Below are 10,861 nucleotides of genomic sequence, written 5' to 3'. Positions count from 1 at the left end.
ATTTTCCTTGGTCAATCACTAGTCTCATGGAAGTCTAAAAAGCAACCCATCGTGAGTCGCTTCTTCCAGAAATTTGAATATAGAAGCATGGCTTCTACGGTTTCTGAACTAAAATGGCTATCATATCTACTTCAAACTTTCCAAATACGTACTTTGCTTCTGTCAAACTATATTGTGGTAACAAAGCAGCACTTCACATCGCATCCAATCCAGTCTTCCATGAAAGAACCAAACATCTCGACATTGATTGTCATATCGTCAGGGAGCAAATCACAAAAGGCCTCATTCAACCCCAGCATGTTCCAGCCCAACATCAACTGGCTGATATTTTCACCAAAAGCCTCGGCAGTCCTTCCTTTTCTGTTCTCGTGTCCAAACTGGGATTAATTGAGCTACAAGCACATCCAATCTCCAGCTTGAAGGGGGGCTGATAACATCAATAGCTGGATCCAATCATGAAGTCAGAGAAATTCATGGAGCAAATCAAGGATTATCATATCAAATCAAGGATATTAAGAAATCTGTAGAAGCAAATCAAGGATCTTCATATCAAATCAAGGATATTAAGGAATCTGTAGATTTACCTATATCATTTTTCTGTGTATATAAATATATACCTTGTACAGCAAATAATCACATAGAAAAAAAGAGAAACCATTTTGTTCAAACCCAATCCCAATAAATATACTATTTACAATACCACTCAGATATGGGGGGAGGAAACCCACCTCTGGACAAGAACAATTCTCGTCCCCTGCCCAAATGGGGCAGGGAACAACTGCACACCAATAAAAAAAAGGATCGAGTCTCCTAGCAAAAGAAAGAAATGAAAAGCACAAGAAAGAAAGGGTAATTGTAATTACTATTATATATAGTCTTCTTATTTCTTTCTCTATTAACTTTTTTTTTATAATATCTTTATTTATTAACTTATCACAATTTCGAATTATGATGGTAAGTATATAAATTTGAATATAAAAATTTAATGTAAAAACTATTTAAATGGCATTTTATTTTGGCTGCATATAAACTTTGAGATGTAAGATCCCCAGCATTGAAAACTAGTATTAAATAAATGTTTCCATGATTTTTAAAAGTATTACACATAACGGCCGGATTAAAAAATAATTAAAATCTTAAAAAGCAAATTATGAAAAGAACTAGATCATGGATTAATAAATAAATAAATATATATATATATATATATGTAAGTATATTAAGTCTATTTGAAATAATATGAATTCAAATCACTCATAAAATTAATGATCAATCTAATTATATGATTCAATTCGTAATCATTTAAATTTAAATCATATCAATTTAAATTTTAAACAGATAAAATTAATTTTGAAAATTAATATTTTTAAGTCAAAATGATTCACATTTTATAAATTAATTCAAAAATTTTTTACATATCAATCTAATATATAACTTTAATTAAAACTCTAAAATTGAAAAAGAAATTATAATAAAGGTTTAACTGTTAAATATAGTTGATACCTGATAATTGATATCTAATTAAGTGATTGATTTATATAATATCTTTTTTACTTTAATGCATTTTTTTTCTTAAGAAAATTAATAATTTTAATTTACAAATAAAAAAAAAGAGAGAAATACAATACATACACTCAAATCTATTAACAAAGACAAATCTAAAGATTTATTTTCTCATATCTCTATCAATCTTTATCAATAATGATAAATATGAGGAGATACACTCAGAATCTATCGTAAATGGATATAATTTATTATTAAAATAAATAAAAAAATAGAAAAAAAAGAGAGGAATGATAAAAAAACATCCATTAATGACCATTTAAAGGGAAACATAAAAAAAATAAAAGGAAAAAGGAAGAGAGAAGGGAGAGAGGGAAAAAAAAAAAAGAGAGAAATAGCTTTAGACACAAAATTTTAGTTTCTCTTTAGAGTTTAAACTCAATTAATTAAATGATTAGACATCTACTTTTTTATACAATTAAAATTTAATAGTCAAAAAGATGTAAAAGATCTACTTAGTAATCTATAATTGAGTGTTAGGGTTAAATGTGATTGTAATGCTAGCCAAGAAAAGGAATTTATAGTGTCCACATGTAACTATGATAAAACAAAATAATCATGATTCATGATAAATATGTCTCACCAACCCACCAATTACACATTTGAGCAAAATAATATATCGTTTGTGTTGTGTTGATATACTAGTATTTAAATTTACACATTGTCTAAATAAATTTTAATTTTTTATTTAATTTTTTTACATAATATATAAATTAATAGACATTAATTTTTTGCAATTAAATTTAAAATTTGAAAATTTTAATTTTTTACATTAATATCATTTATTGTCACAAAAATGACATTCCAAGACTTTATTAAATGATTCAACAGAAAATAAAATGATTGAAAATAAATAAGAAAATAGAATATAAAAATTTAATGTGATTTGGTAATAAGTGTACAATCCCATACGAAAACAGTTAAAAAATTCACACAGATAAAAAAATTAAAGATATACGACAAAGATAATTAAATTGCTCTCAGCCCAATTGTCTTACTGTATCCAAATCTCACTTGCTCTATCATGACCAGATCCGCATTAAGATTTGGATCACATAAAGTTTTCAAATCCTATAATAAGTTTCATTGTTTTTAAAGTCATAATTAGGTCCATAATTAAAGTCTAATATATAGAACAAAATAAAATAAAATATTATAAATTAATTCACGTTAACTCAATTAAAAAACCATAATAAATTCACAATTAGGGAGCTCAGCTCAATCCTAATACCCAATATGCATAATTCATTAATTTCATTAATAAATTTTAACAACCGTTCCTGAACTTATTTCATTGTAACATTACAGTATCTCAACTTAAAAATGTAACATAAAACTCCATCAACTTTCACATTTTGCACAGCAAAATCCTTCTAACCTCTAATTACTGATTTTTCAGTTAGACGCTGACATGGACAGGTCTAGCATGGAGTTTAGTCAGTATTTCTCTTTTCTCTCTCAAGCTTTGAATAAATTGAATCATTCTTCTCTCTATGGACAAAATAATTTTTCATGTATGGAGAGAATAATTTTACACTTTGCATAAAAAAGGAGAGAGAAATATTGACAAAATAGCATATGTGAGTTGTTTACATCAGTTTCTAACTAGAAAATCAATAATTAAAAGTCAAAAGAATTTTATTGTGTAAAATTTAAAAGTTTAAGGGATTTTATGTTACATTTTAAAGCTAAAGGACTATAGTATTACAGCTATATAAGTTTAGGGACAGTTATTAAAATTTACCCTAATTTCATTAATTGAGACAATATATTTATACACTGGTGTTACATCAGAATTCTAAAAATGAAATAGACAAATAATTAATTAACTAAACACAGTAAAAATTATTATTTAAATGGTATCACAGCCTGTAGAGAAAAATACAAGTTAGATTTCGTACAAAATTACTTCTCCTGCAACTTGGGAAAAAAAATATTGAACAGGAATGAACGTTCGACTCAAAGAGTTTAAATATTAATTATAATCACAATTCTTATTACTATCTAATGCTAATATAATCCTACAAAGAATGAATGCACCAAGTCATTGCACAGGAAGATAAGTTAGAGTTACAAACACCCTACTCCTAATACATATTGGAAGCTGACCCATATCTTGACTCTCTTAATGTAACACCCTTATTTTTATAGCCTGGTATATGTTACTGTTCCGGTGACCGGTATCGGTCCGGACAATTAAGGGGATTAGAACCACACTTAAGATAACTAGTTAAGCTATAAACACAAATAATTAGTAATTGCCAATTAGTTAAGTATAAATAAGAAGAACAAAAAATAAGAAGTTAAACGAGCCGAGAGTCACAGCGATGGGTGACCTTCTCGAGAACGACTGCAAAGTCGATTTAAACTCAAATTTGGAATCGTAAAATGTGACGCTGCGGTCCTTAGGACCATTACGAACACAGTGGAAAAGAGAAAATCACGAAAAAGAATTGTTAAGCCAATCAAATAATTAGGTCAGAGAGCCGGAAGAAATATTGAATTATTTGCAAATCGGGTTGAACCGGCGAGGGGCAATTTGGTCAATTGACCCCGAGAGCTGACTCCTGACCTAACTGTCAAATAAAATAGGAGAAAAGAAAATTTCAGAGTCGGGAATTAAATTAAAGAACTAATAGAAAAATAAATGAAAAAAAAGAGGAAAAAGAAAAAGTTGAAAAAGGTTAATTACATCATGCATAACATCATGCATGATGCAATAAACCTAATATTTACAAAATTTGAATTGTGGGATAATTACTAAGTTAAAAGACAAAATAATTAAAAAGAAAATTATCTTCTTCTTCTTTCCTAGCCTTTGGCCACCCCACCTCTCCCATTTTCTCCATTTAAGGAACCCCATGAAAGCTTGATTCAAGCTTTTCAAAACCCTCATTTAGGCCATAATTTCCCTAATCCACTAAATTAAACCTTGATTTAGCACCTTAGTTCAACTATTAATCAAGAAAAGGAAGGAAGAAAAATAGAGATTTGAAGATTGGAAATTCAAAGAAGGAGGTTAGTGTTTTAACTTTCAATTTTCTATTTAAATGCATGCTTAGCTACTTAAATTAACTTAGAAATTAAAGAAAAGAAACAAAAACAATTGTTGAGGGACTATATATGAAATTTAGCCAGCAGCATGTAGGGATGAGAATGCATGAGTTTGATTGAATTAAATATATTAGGAAGCTTAAATGAGTTGAGAAATGCTGTTGGAATGCTTGGAATCAATTAAATGTAACAAATCAAGTGAATTAGGGTTTGAACCTAGGGTTTTGGAAGACAAAATTTGGAGAAATGGTGGAATGATGTATTTGACCTAGTTTGAGGTGAGAAATGGTCAATTGTGACCTAATGAGGTGTGTTAGGAGTGTTTGAATCAAAAGCAAATTCGGATTGAGTGTGGTCATGCTGCTGGCAGCATGACCAAGTTACCTTTGAGGGACCAAAATGAAAATTTACAAGTTCAATTGGTATGAGACCAACTGGGAATGAAAATAGACACTAAATGACACAATTTTCATTTAGGAAGCATGCCCAAAAAGTGACCAAAACCTAGAGAACAAATTGACCAAACTTGGAAAATCTCAGTCTGCCCTATACAAACTAACCAAATGAACAGTGTTTGTTCAATTGGCCATAACTTAAGCTAGGCAGGTCTAAATGACCTGAAATTTTACCAGTAGTTAGATGAGATATAGACCTAAAACTTTCATGAAGAATACCAACCCAAATTATGCCATTAACCAAGTCATTTGGCCACCCAAATTTGGTGACCTAAAACTGCCAGAACCAAAATTTGCCCAAAAAATCTAGTTTAAGTCTAATCCGGTAGCCATGGTTCAAATGGCTATAACTTGAGCTACAAAACTCCAATTGGAGTGATTCAAAAAGGAGAATAAACTTAAGACAATAGGAAACATTTTTTATGAAGAAAGTTTTGCCAAATTCTAACAGTAAAATGACCAATGGAACAGTGAAACCTTAGATACCAAAACTGAAAATTTATCAAATTTGCCTAAAAGATTTATAATTTGAGTAAATAACCAAAACTAACAAATTTAGTGACCAAAATATGGTATGTGGGTGAAGTTGGAATTCCCATACTTATTAAGCCTTAGAAAGTCAACAAATTGACTTGAATAGTACCATGAATAGTAACTCCAAAATGAAAATTTCTAAGAATATTAATTTAAGTATATTTGGGCTAGAATTAAGTATTTATTAATTAATTATTGGATTTACTGTGAAATAAGATACTGAAACACTATAAATTTTGTGTTTCAGTTGAAAAAGACCTAGAAGATATAAGGGACTGAGTCAAGGCCTAGGCGACTCATGTCAAGTTTGTGCACAAAAATTTTTAAATTATAGTTTTCATAATGGAAAATGATTTGTTATAAATGTGATTTGAGAAAAAAAAATTGTGAAATGCGATTGCGAGATTTTTGAATGATGATTTGTTCATAAATGTTTTATATTATGCATTTTATGCTTTATTGTGCACCACTGAGTATTTATATACTCAGCGATAGCTTTAACTTGTCATGTGAGATAGAGAAAGGACATAGCAAAAGAGCGGCTACTCTGATAGAGAGGAGAACAATTGAAGAATTTTTATGCAGGTATTTGTCTATACCCACAGTAGTTTAGTTTGATGTAAATATGATAGTATGCATATGTATCTCTGTAATTTGAGCGATTGCACAGATAAAATTGTAATATTATTATTTTTGAGATTTTGCATCTGTAAAATTAACTTATGATTGTAAATTAATGATTTAAAATACAATGTGCATGAGTTATGAATTGTTTTGAGATATTAAATCTTGATTTGAAATTTGGATTTTGAATTGAAGTGTTGCTATTGCTGTTGATTTGAAGTTTGGTGGTTGCAAATGGAGTTGTGATTGAGAAATATATTGGGAGTGTTTCTATTTTTCAGTTTTGAAGAACTATTTTCTCAAAATACAGACGGCACTCTGCCGAAATTTTTGTAAAAATTACGGAGATTTTTAAATATCTAAGAATTTAATTTATGTTTGGACTTTAAATCAAGGTTTTTAAAATTTGAAAAAAATTTTACCCATCAATTTCAAAATGAACGAAAATTATTTTAAAATCCCTTGTAGTATATTTAATGGGTTACTGGTAGGTGAAGTACGGCAATTCATTAGGTGTACTATGGGAAAATGTTACATCTTATGAGGAGTAAGGTGTGACATGTTTAGTGGTATCAGAGCAAGGATTTAAAATAAAATTTGAATTGTGAATTTGAAATATTTTGTCGATAAATACAACTGCTCAAATGTTTGATATATATAACATATTTACATCATGAATATGCACTAACGAAGGTCAACCTCCTTGTGTTTGTTATCAGAGAGTAGAAAATTTCTGGAAAATGGAATGGAAGAGGGTGATCATTCCGTAGAGCAATCTGTCGAGGCTGAGAGCCGAGGAGAAGCACTCCAGAATGTGAGTGGGTTAGCCACTCCAGCTCCTCCTCAAGCACCACAGTTCCCTGCTCAGTTTGCACAGCAGATGGTTGCGTTCTTTCAACAAATGGCGGGAAATGTGCCACCTCAAGCACAGACACGAACACCTGCAGCACAACCACAGCCTCCGGCTTGGCAATATGAGAAATTAATGAAATTTGGGGCTACAGAATTCAAAGGAACAGTGGATCCACTGGAAGCAGAACAGTAGTTAGAGAGGATGGAACATGTTTTCAGAAAACTACGATGTCTTTGAAGAGTTGAAGTTCGAATATTCGATTATCATACGCAAGAGGATGCATATGAGTGGTGAAAGACCATCCCCTCTGATGCAGTAGAGCCACCAGTCCTCACATGGGCAGACTTTTTAAGGGAATTTCGGCAAAAGTGGGTCCCTGAAACTTATGTAGACATGAAGCTGCAAGAGTTTTTAAGTTTGAAGCAAGGGGATAGAACTATAGCAGAGTATGAGCGGGACTTTTCAAGGCTAAGCCATTATGCTGGAAGCTTAGTCTCCACCCCCAGACACCGGTGTAAAAGGTTTGAGGCTGGTTGAGGCCTAGCTTGAGAATGCAAGTGGTAGGGTTCCGACACTAGAATTTTTCTGAATTGATTTCACAAGCCTTGGAACTGGAAAGGATAGAATCAGAATGGGCAGTGAAAAAGAGTACACAAGAGAAAGAGAAAACTAAAAAGATTACTGGTCAAGCTATTGAGAGTGGCTCTGGGAAAAGAAAACATTTTGGAGGATCTAACTCGCGCGAATCGGGTAGAGATATATCTTCTAGACAGAAACCATCTCAATCTGATTAGCAAACTCAACAGACACGTAGAAATACGCTGTCGGATCAACTTTGTGAGACTTATGGTAAACCACATAGTGGAGTATGTTATAGAGCTATAGGAGCATGTTTCAATTGTGGAGGGACTGGTCATTTTGCTAAGGATTGCATAAGTCCACGCCGTTATGGAACATTTACCACGGCAAAAGGATCAGCCTAAGTTTCTACCCCGAAGAGTTTACCAACAGTTGGTAGAGGCAGAGCGGGCAGAGGTAGGGTAGTACACGGAAGTCGAGTCTGTGAATCAACCGGGGACGGTGATGCTCCAGTGAGAGTATACACTATGTGACAGAGGGACGAGGATGAGACTTCTGGTATGGTTGTTGGTATTTTCTCAATTCTTAACTGAGATATGTATATGTGTAAAAAAAAAAAATCAATTTTGATATGTTAGTGACTAGTCTTTTTAAAGTTAATTTTGAAAGAGTTTGTCAGTGAAAAGTATTTGCTAGCACACAAGAATTTGTAAAGTTAATTAGTAAGCCTAATTATGTAAGGAAAGAGAACCTAAAAGTAAGTTATAGTAATATAGCTACCTTAGATGCAGGTAAGGGTATTACTGCTGATAGATGTCAGTGGGTACCATAATCAAAATAAGTTCAAGATATTAGTGAATTTAAAAGAAATAAGATATAGGGAAGTTTGTTCTATTGGGATGTATCGTAGTAACTATGCAATATTCTTGATGTTTGTCTTTGTAAGGCTGATTCTGATCTTGACTTGGGATTTATTGTGTAGAACTACGTAATACCCAATAGTACACAAGAATAAGAATAGTTGCAAATGGCATCTGTTTGGGTACAGTTATGATAAGATAAAGTTGTCTTATTGGAAAGGAGTTTGAAAATCCTAACCTGGGATTTAAAACTCTAAAGTTAGAATTGAAAGGTTATAGTTCAGTATAAAAGAAAATAATGACTACACATTAGTGCAAAATAAGCTCTAGAATATCGATAGATAAAAATAAATAGAAACGATGAAATGAGAAAAATACTAGATGAGGAATTGCCACCAAGGCAAGCAATTTACTTAAGATGCGTAATGATATTCCAAACTATTTTATCAAGAAAGAAATAAGTTAAACTAAAGCAAACAAGATAGTGCAAAATGGCACATAGGCCTTGGTCATAAATGGAGATGTTAAGATAATGGTTATAGACCTATGGCCATGAAAGAAAAGACTACAAAAGAAAATAATTGCTAAAACAACAGCAAGAAAAGAGTAAAACTAAGTTCTCACCCATAGGATCGTACGGGGTCCTAGAAAGAGTGGATCCACTAGCACACAGATTTGCTTACCTCTAAAATTGAAATGAATTTGAATCTAACTTATGACAGAAGCTCATAAGGAACATGACACACGAGGTAAGCAATTGATGAGTAAATAGTATTGATTAAAGTGCTAAGGAACCATCATTCAGGCTAGGAAGCTACTTAGGAGCGTGAATAGGACATGAGGAGACAGCACCCACAACTGTTTAGAGACCGATACCAGGTAAAATTTTGAGGACGAAATTATTTTAAGGGGGAGAGAATTGTAACACCCCTATTTTTATAGCCTGGTATATGTTACTGTTCCGGTGACCGGTATCGGTCCGGACAATTAAGGGGATTAAAACCACACTTAAGACAATTAGTTAAGCTATAAACACAAATAATTAGTAATTGCCAATTAGTTAAGTATAAATAAGAAGAACAGAACATAAGAAGTTAAACGAGCCGAGAGTCACAGCGATGGGTGATCTTCTCGGGAACGACTGCGAAGTCGATTTAAACTCAAATTTTGAACAGTAAAATGTGACGTTGCGGTCCTTAGGACCATTATGAACACAGTGGAAAAGAGAAAATCATGAAAAAGAATTGTTAAGCCAGTCAAATAATTAGGTCAGGGAGCCGAAAGAAATATTGAATTATTTGCAAATCGGGTTGAACCGGCGAGGGGCAATTTGGTCAATTGACCCCGAGAGCTGACTCCTGACCTAACTGTCAAATAAAATCGGAGAAAAGAAAATTTCAGAGTCGGGAATTAAATTAAAGAACTAATAGAAAAACAAATGAAAAAAAAAAGAGGAAAAAGAAAAAGTTGAAAAAGGTTAATTACATCATGCATGACATCATGCATGATGCAATAAACCTAATGTTTACAAAATTTGAATTGTGGGATAATTAATAAGTTAAAAGACAAAATAATTAAAAAGAAAATTATCTTCTTCTTCTTTCCTAGCCTTTGACCGCTCCACCTCTCCCATTTTCTCCATTTAAGGAACCCCATGAAAGCTTGATTCAAGCTTTTCAAAACCCTCATTTAGGCCATAATTTCCCTAATCCACTAAATTAAACCTTGATTTAGCACCTTAGTTCAACTATTAATTAAGAAAAGGAAGGAAGAAAAATAGAGATTTAAAGATTGGAAATTCAAAGAAGGAGGTTAGTGTTTTAACTTTCAATTTTCTATTTAAATGCATGCTTAGCTACTTAAATTAACTTAGAAATTAAAGAAAAGAAACAAAAACAATTGTTGAGGGACTATATATGAAATTTAGCCAGCAGCATGTAGGGATGAGAATGCATGAGTTTGATTGAATTAAATATGTTAGGAAGCTTAAATGAGTTGAGAAATGGTGTTGGAATGCTTGGAATTAATTAAATGTAACAAATCAAGTGAATTAGGGTTTGAACCTAGGGTTTTAGAAGACAAAATTTGGAGAAATGGTGGAATGATGTATTTGACCTAGTTTGAGGTGAGAAATGGTCAAATGTGACCTAATGAGGTGTGTTAGGAGTGTTTGAATCAAAAGCAAATTCGGATTGAGCCTGCAGCATGACCAAGTTACCTTTGAGGGACCAAAAATGAAAATTTACAAGTCCAATTGGTATGAGACCAATTGGGAATGAAAATAGACACTAAATGCCACAATTTTCATTTAGGAAGCATGCCCAAAAAGTGACCAAAACCTA

This window comes from Hevea brasiliensis, chromosome 10, assembly GCF_030052815.1.
Source record: "Hevea brasiliensis isolate MT/VB/25A 57/8 chromosome 10, ASM3005281v1, whole genome shotgun sequence".
Lineage (NCBI taxonomy): Eukaryota > Viridiplantae > Streptophyta > Magnoliopsida > Malpighiales > Euphorbiaceae > Hevea > Hevea brasiliensis.
The sequence above is the reverse complement of the archived record's forward strand: the minus strand, read 5'-3'. Positions refer to the sequence as shown.